Here is an 8,977-nt window from a genome sequence, read left to right as displayed (position 1 = left end):
TTGAGTGGGTTTCATTTGGAAGATTTTCATATCTTCACTCACATCTAGTATGTTCTGTTATTCTTTACTCTTTAGCTCTCTCTTTTCCTCTCACTCCATGCCCTCTAATCCTCTCAGATACTCTCACAATTACAACATTGTTTTGTTTTGTTTTTCTCTCTGTATTCTATATGTGAATGTGTATGTGCTTACATATTGTTTGCATTATATGAAAGAAAACATCTTATTTTACTCACTAATTCATTACTCCCAGGCTTACTGTCTACATTTAGAAGTCATAAATGGCCAACTGAATTCTTTAAATATTTGACAGCTATAATTTCAAGTCCTTTCTATTTTTAAATTCAATCTCCATAGGCCTCAGATACATTTTCCTAACTGACCTTCTGGTAATTTTATGTTTAAGCATATCAATGGCTTCCTATTCTCTATCTAACTACTGATTTTCAATTCCTTTCACCTACTTAAAACACATTCTAAGATGTGGACCCAAACATCTTTCTTGTCTTTCTATTCTGTTAGGATTAATCTTCTGACCCTCAAACAGATTTATTTTTCATAGCACTCATGAGTTTCTTGCGTCTGGCATTAATTATACCTTCTTGTAGATATTAGACTATTTTTAAATGACGGAGGGAATGAATCAAACGTTCTTATAATATTTCAGTTCAATTATCACTTACAGAGTGATCAGAATGACTTTTTAGTGCTGGTCCCTAGGCCTGAACTTGAGGCTGGCTACTATGACTGAGCTGTAGTGGTATGCTTTGATCTACCAGTCAGGCCACATATTCATTTCTAACTTGTTTTGGTAGTTAATTGGAAATAAAAGTCCCACAGACTTTCTGTCTGGGCTCACTTTGAGCAGATTCAAATATCTCTACCTCTTGTCTTGAGTAACTAGAATTATAGACATTAGCCACCAGCACACATCTAGTGACCTTAATACACATTCAAAATATCCTGGAACTGTTGGCTAATGCGTACCTACTGAGATGTAAGGATCATGATTCAAAGCCAGCACAGGAAAGTCTATGAGACTCTTTTCTCCAATAAACTAATCAAAAATGGGGGAAGTGGCACTGTAGTTCATGTGGTGGAGTGCTAGCCTGGAGCACAAACAGGCTCAGTGACAGTGCCCAGGTCCAGAGTTCAAGCCCAGGATTGTATATGGACTCTGTGTGTGTGTGTGTGTGTGTGTGTGTGTGTGTGTGTGTGTGTGTGTGTGTGTGTGTGTGTGTGTGTGTGTGTGTGTATGCATGTGTGTGTGTTTCTTTTTCCTTAAGGTAAGTAGAAATTTACCCTTTCTGCGGTTCATCATACAGAGATGGAAAAATTATTTTTATACTTTACTGAACACTTAAAATTACAACAAACATTACACTGGCATATCTCCTTATAAAAATCTGTAGATGTTCCAGCTAGCAATTTCTTTGGAGAGGAAAATGTTCTTTTCATGTATTTAATAAAAAGGTTTTTTTTTTTTCAGAAAAAGTGTTCTGGGCAGAGTACTTTGCCTAGTAAAGATATTCTGCACATTCAGTTCTAATCATAACTCCTTAGCTTAGCTTAGTTTGGCTGTTAAGCCTTATTTACCCTTTTGAACCATTCTACAAGATATCTATCCTCTATATTAGGAAAAGTCAGAGTTTCTTTAGGTCCAAATAAATGTACCTTCCCATCCATCAGGTTGAAGAACAGGACTAAATACATACCAAGAATAAATAACTCCATTAGTCAGAAAAATAGACTCATCAATCAGCCCTTGAGGTCAAATAGTTGACAGGTACCAATGAGCTCTTTCCAATGTCATCTTTTAGAAATGAAGACATTGAAGGATTTAACCAAAGTGATTTCAAGGGGACTGGCCAACCCCCCAGAACAAAAATACATGAATTGGTCCCACTCAGTGTTGCAGGATGAGCTCAGAACCAGAATGTACATTGTGATATTGCTAATTGACCCAAAGAAGGAAAAGTAGTGAACTGAAGAGAAATATTTAACATTTTCACAAAAAGATGACATTTAAAGGTCATTCAAATATATCAGCATATAGAGCAGTATAAATATTTGCTATTACCATAAATCCAGGCAGGATTCCCCCCACTTTCTTTTTAGAACTAAAACATAGCAACATCAAACTGTGTTGTGTTCTGTTTTGGGCATGCTTAAACAATATAGTGATGGTATTTCTTTGAAAACTGCCATAAAAACAAATAGATGTTTAGTTGACTATCTATGTAATAGATTACATTCCTTTCTTTGTAACCCATTGTCTTTTCAAAAAGACATTTGATATGTTCTTTGCTTTAGTTTAATTCATGCATTCATTCTCTCAAAATGGATGAGATGCCTTCTCTCTCCTCTCTATGTTAGGAAGTTTCACTAGTCACTGCTATGGCCAACAGCCTTCTTTTACTTGACTCTGAGAGCAGGAGTGAAGATAGCTATGGTCAGGCGGATTCTTCTTACTTTGTCACTGTGAGATTACCCTTAATTCAGACAGTGGAATATCAAACACCTACAGAGGACAAGGGAATCACAGAGCGTCACTGAATCCCCTTCACACAAGTGGGAAGACACGTAGAGTTCATAATCAAGGCAAATCTTTCAGACAGCTGACAGGAAATGGAAATTGAGTTCTATTCATTTCTTGTAGTTGCCATCTCCTTGAAAACATCGAACTGTCTCCCAAGATTCCTACCCTCCAGATGACTTAGCTGAGTCACCTTCTGTGTCAGTGGTGATGAGGGTGTAGAAGACACATGGCATGTATAAAACAATGAAGACCAGGTTCCTTATTTCTTTCTCTTCATGCTCTTCTTATCTTTCCCAGGAAATTCTTCACCCTCACTGCAAGCACGTAATGGAAGAGACACTCCACTAAGATCCTCTTCTAAGCCTACTACCTTTAAAGCTCTGTACTCTGTTATCAGATAAGGATCTTATTTCCCAATAGAAACTCCGTGGTCCATCACTGATATCTGGCCATTTGTTTTTCCTGGAATCGAAGTGGAAGTGGATGGTGTGGGGGTAGAGATGCACCCATCAGTCCCTGGGTGTCATTCTTTGTGTCTGGCTAACTGTATGCGTGTTCTTTAACACTGTACAATGGTCCTTGTATGACACAGAGAAGCAATACCACTGAGATGCACCCTGTATTAGTCACCAGCATGCTAGGGGTGATCACTGAAGTAAATACTTTTTATAAAAACACAAAGAAAAAAAGAAACATTGCTGCTGACTTTAGATATGTGACCATTTATAGCATAGCACAACTAGTATCATTTTTATAGGACCATATTCCTAACAAGCAGTGTGTTGCTGTCTGTCTAAATGGTGTAGAGCACTGGGAATAAACAGAAAGCCTCAATGAATGAACTCAGCAACCACAAACAAATTACCTGAGACATGTACCTTCCTGAGAGGCAAGGAATTATGGCAGCAATATTGCATGATGGGATATGTAAGTACAGCCTTAAAGGATCATATGTGGAGGCAAACCAATTAAGTAAAGCACTTAGGAAAATTGCTTTCTACTGTCTGAATGAAGATTTATCACAAGACATGGTTTTTAAATGAAAAATCTTATATGTAAGCCTAGACTAAGTGTTTTGTCCAAGGTGACACAATAAGGCAAGCGATAGAGATAAAAATAGAATGCTTGAAACCAGCCTCTTCATCTAATTACTAGATGCTTTGCAAGTTTTTTTGAACAGGACTGAATACAAAGCAGGACACTATAAGTGAGAGGTCATCAATGGAATTATAGCAGCCAACTGGGCAGCCATGGAAATGGAACTGATCACTTCCATAAAACATAAGACAACTTTATCAATAAGGACACCGTAAATGCAAAAGAATTGCAGCTGCAAATCTCATGAAGGAAAACACATTTTCCCCACTAAATAGCCTTTGCTAATCATGGCCAGCCATTAAAGATCACCAGACATCTGACCCTCTTTGATTCCAGCTTGCTGGCTAAAGTTATCATCGGGCAATTTCATTTTGTCTTTGTCTTTTAAAAAGTTCCTTTTAGTATGATTTATCTTACTCAATTAAAGTTTTACAGAGCATTTGCTAAATATTAAATGCTATAAAGGGGACAGAAAAATGAACTAAAATTATTTCAGCTATTCCAGAGAGCTTGGGTCTGTCACTCATGAATGCCTAAATCATATTTCTGGGTAAGCGGTACTTAGTATCCCAAAAGAAATAAAAGCAAAGTCCCATGAGAATGCTTAAGGGGGCTGGACAGAATAAGATCAGGTGAGAAAAAGAGGAAAGTACTGTATTAGCAGATAAACTCAGGAGTCGAGTAAAGCTGCTGAGCACTGATAAATTTTCAGTTAAAATAGAGGGATAACTTAGAACAAAAGGGAACTCTAGGCAAAGACAACAACTAGCGGGGTATAGGGAAGGGTAACCTCTTCTGTGTAAGTACTTGGAGAATTTCCCTTCTCAGACATCTACTGATCAAATCAATGTGGGCTTTATTCTCCATGGTCTATTTTAAATTTAATACCAATGACTCTTAGTTTCCTGAGCTCTAGTGATGTTTTGCTGGTAGAATTATTTTATCTACCATGGTGGTTGTGGTGGTTAAGTGAGATATTCCATGTAAGAACTTTAATAGAACTTGGGTATGTTGGGAATTTTTCATATAATTAGTATAATAGTTACATCATGCATGGAAAATATTAACTTTCCCTGTCTCCAAGCTAGATGTAAGTTACATGAGACTGTCACTGGTTTACTCCTCAAGGAAAACTCAGATTTAGACCCAAAACAATGAGCCTGCTCAATGATCACTCATATGCATAAATACCACTGATTCTCGGTGAATTATGTCACTGTTCTCTAATAGGAGAGGATTCAGGTAGCCATCCATGACTCAAGAACAGACAAACAGATTCAGCTGGCAAGAACTGCAGCCTGTATTACTCTGATGAGATGGGAAATAAGCAGATATATTTTTATATTGGAAAAAGTCTAGTGTCACCACGTAGAACACATAGGGGTCAAGAGGATACCAGAAAAGTGGGCTGTCCAAGAATAATGTTTGCCGAGCTTTACAACATTGGTGCGGGGGGGTGGGGGGGGAAGGAGAAGGATTGGGATTGTGGGGGAGGGGGGAGGCTGGGAAGGGATATGAAGGGTAAACCAAAGGAGGAGGGTGCAATGCTTGGTAAGAAATGTACGCATTATCCTGCCCATGTAATTGTAACCCCTCTGTACAGTATGTTCACAAATAAAATTAAATTAAATTAAAAAAAAAGAATAATGTTTGCCTACATCAGAGTTCTCATTACTAATAGTCCGCATGAGGCACAATTGGTGGTTGATCTATTGTATTAGAAAGAATGCCTCCCATGTCCATCAGATGACCAAAGGACAGGTGAGTGTAAAAGAACATGCATCACTTGTTCTTAGGAATACTCTTCCTTACTATCCAAAGACATCTGAAAACATTTTGTGAATAAGATGACTAGATAGGTGCCAAAATAAAAATGAACACACACTTGAATGCTATCAAAAATTAATTTTACTGTCCAATGCATTTAACACAATTGCAAATGAATGATTTCCTCTTGAGAATGTCTTTGAGAGAGAGAGAGAGCAGAGAGAGAGAGAGAAAGAGAGAGAGAGTTTGTTGAGTGTGCGGGGAGGGAGTAATGGATGGAGTTGTACAGGATGCATATAAGAGGTATCTAAATATAATCCATGCTTGTCATTTGAGGATCCATGATACAGTTGGAAGACTAATTAAGACTGAATTGCCCATTGAAAAGTGACAGATGTGATGCCTGTGCACTCTTGGGAAGTAAGAAGTGAGAAAAAATGATTTCTTACTACATCCGTTGCTTTATAAAGAAGATCCTATAGATAATGTGGGGAATGTTTTTTTTTTCCTTTACCAGCCCAGTCTTCTTTCTATTTACTTTATTATGGTAATCAAGATTAATTTTGAAGATGGCAAATCAAGTTATGTATTATAGTCTCACTATATATAAATTATTCTTCAAGTTTTAATGTGAAGTGGGAGGCAGTGAAATTTTGTATTTTCTGTAGGTCAATATATGGAAATAAGCTTCACATCTACTTGCTTCACAAAAGGAGTAGCGATTGAGTACTTCATATATATGTATATGTATACATATGTGTTTGTATATATATATATATATATATATATATATATATAAGCAATCAATGAAATGTATTACATAACTCAATGACCTAATCAAAGAAGAATTCCCAAAGCAAATACAATGAAGTTCTCTATTTAGTTGTATAGAGACAGCATGTACACAACAAAAGCTTCTGGAATGTCCCTATAGAACAACAGTGAACAGTGAGGGTCTGATAGCATGGAGACCAGGGCTGGCATTTCTGCTCTGATGCTTACTGACTCTGTCATCTTGGCAAGTCACATATCCAAGACTATTTCCTCAATCATAAAATGAGGATAATGTTACAAAATTCAGAGTTAATAAGAGAGAATAATTCATTAAATATGTACTTTACAAATCACAGCACTGTGATACCTTATCTTTATTATCCTGACCATTCTCATTGAATAGCATTTCCAATTGCTAAAGCAAGAATGTGGCAGGGCTGAAAGGAAAACCAAGGTTTCCTGCCTCTATGTCCACAGCCCTTAACATTTGCTACACAAGTACTAATCAATTTCCCAGAAAACTGTGCCATCTGTAAAGGAACACTTCCTTTCCTTTGCTACTTTGTTAATGTATGACATTAATGATGGTGGACCCCCAAATTCTCCTGAAGCCTAGGTCATATCTTGAGAATGTAGTCTTCACAGACTTCAAACAAAGCCCTGTATGGTAGAGCAAAGGGTGTCTTCTCTTTCCGTATCTAAAGACAAATAAGGTGAGTATGGTAGCATGCTGTGAGGCTGCATGGGCCATATCAAGTTCATTTCATTTGTGAAATCAACTGAGAAAAATGGCTGTGTGTTTGCCAGCCCCTTTGCTGATGACAGCTTGAGCACCTGCCACCACAAGGTCAATGGTGGCTCCCTGAACAGTGTCAGTATGCTTTCAAGTGAGATATGAGAAAGTAGTTGTCTCCAGCATATCTCCACTGAAAATACGATGGCAATCAAATTCTCAACACAGCTGGCAATCAATGCCACAGATAATATTAAACCTGAATGAATATTTTGCAAGGATCTTATGCAGTGTAAGCGCTATCAGTGTAGGCAGGTTGTAAAATGTGAAACCCAGCCTCCTCATTGTTTCCATTTCTACATGCTGATCATCTCTCCCTTGTCCCTCCCATTCTAGAACCAGTTGTCACTTGAAACAGAAAGTAAATAGACCCTTTTACATTCCTATTAACAAACTAATAGGATAAGGAAGATCCCTATCGATGAACTTTCAATATCTCATATTTACCCTTCAACAACTATGACAAGAATACAGTTTATAAAGGTTTGGAATCTTTCTTTTCTTTCTTTCTTTCTTTCTTTCTTTCTTTCTTTCTTTCTTTCTTTCTTTCTTTCTTTCTTTCTTTCTTTCTTTTCTTTCTTTCTTTTCTTCTTTCTTTCATTCTTTCTTTCATTTTAGTGCTAGTTTTCAGGCCAGAAATCAGGGGCTGATTGCTGTTCCTGAACTTTTGTGCTGAATGCTAAAGCTCCATCACTTGAGCAACAGCTCTATTTCCAGTCTTTTGGGTGATTAATCGGAAATAAGAGTCTCACAGATTTTCTTGCCACCAATGGCTTCAAACTACAATCATCAGCTCTCAATCTCCTGAGTAGTTGGGATTAAAGGTGTGAGTCACCAACTCTTGACATCACAATTATTTCTGAATACTTTTGTTCCATTATTGTCTGAAAACCTGCAAGTAGAACCCAGTGATATGGAAGGCTCTATCACATGTTTCACTAGGTACTAAATACAATACTTGATTTCACAACTATTTTTGTCAAAGAGAAGAAACAGAAATTTGCTAAAATTGCTTAACGAGTTTACCCACATTACACTATAGTGTTAATTATTATGTGGCCTAAAAGGGATCCAAATAGGGAAAGATGAAGTAAAACTCTCCCTTTTTGCAGATGATATGATCTTGTATTTAAAGAATTCCACAGACTCCACTCTCAAATTACTCAGGCTGATTTGAAACTTTGGCAAGGTAGCAGGGTATAATAAAATTAAACCTCAAAACTCAATGGTATTTCTGTATGCCAACAATGAGAAAAGCATGGCTGAAATCCGGAAAGCAATTTCATTTGTAATAGCCCCACAAAAAATAAAATACCTAGGAATTAACTTAACCAAAGAAGTGAAGGACCTCTATGATGAAAACTTTAAAAACCTGAGAAAGGAAATCAAAACAGACCTTAGAAATTGGCAAAACCTCCCACACTCCTGAATTGGAAGGATCAGCATCGTGAAAATGGCAATACTTCTACAAACTCAATGCGATACCTATCAATCTTCACGGAAATAGAAGAGGCAATCCAAAAATTCATATGGAACAATAAACGACGCCAAACAGCAAAAAACGATCCTTAACAGAAAGAACAGTGCGGAAGGAATATCAATACCAAATTTCAAACTCTACTATCAAGCCATAGTAATCACAACAGCTTGGTATTGGCACAAGAACAGACCCCAGGACCGATGGAATAGAATTAAAAACCCAGAAATGAACCTACATACCTATAGCTATCTAATCTTCCATAAAGGAGCTAAAAAAATAGAATGGAAGAAAGACAGCATCTTCAGTAAATGATGCTGGCAAAATTAGTTAACTACTTGCAGAAAACTAAAACTAGATCCTTATATATCACCCTGCACCAGAATCAACTCCAAATGGATCAAAGACCTCAGAGTCAAAGCAGATACTCTGAAAACATTACAGGATGGATTAGGAGAAACCCTAGGTCTCCTTGGCTCAGGCCGAAATTTCCTTAACAGAGACCCAGAAACACAACAAATCAAAGAAA

Source organism: Dipodomys merriami, unplaced genomic scaffold (genome assembly GCF_024711535.1).
Source record: "Dipodomys merriami isolate MVZ:Mamm:240054 unplaced genomic scaffold, mDipMer1.0.p SCAF_2, whole genome shotgun sequence".
Taxonomy (NCBI): Eukaryota; Metazoa; Chordata; class Mammalia; order Rodentia; family Heteromyidae; genus Dipodomys; species Dipodomys merriami.
Note: the sequence above shows the minus strand (reverse complement) of the source record.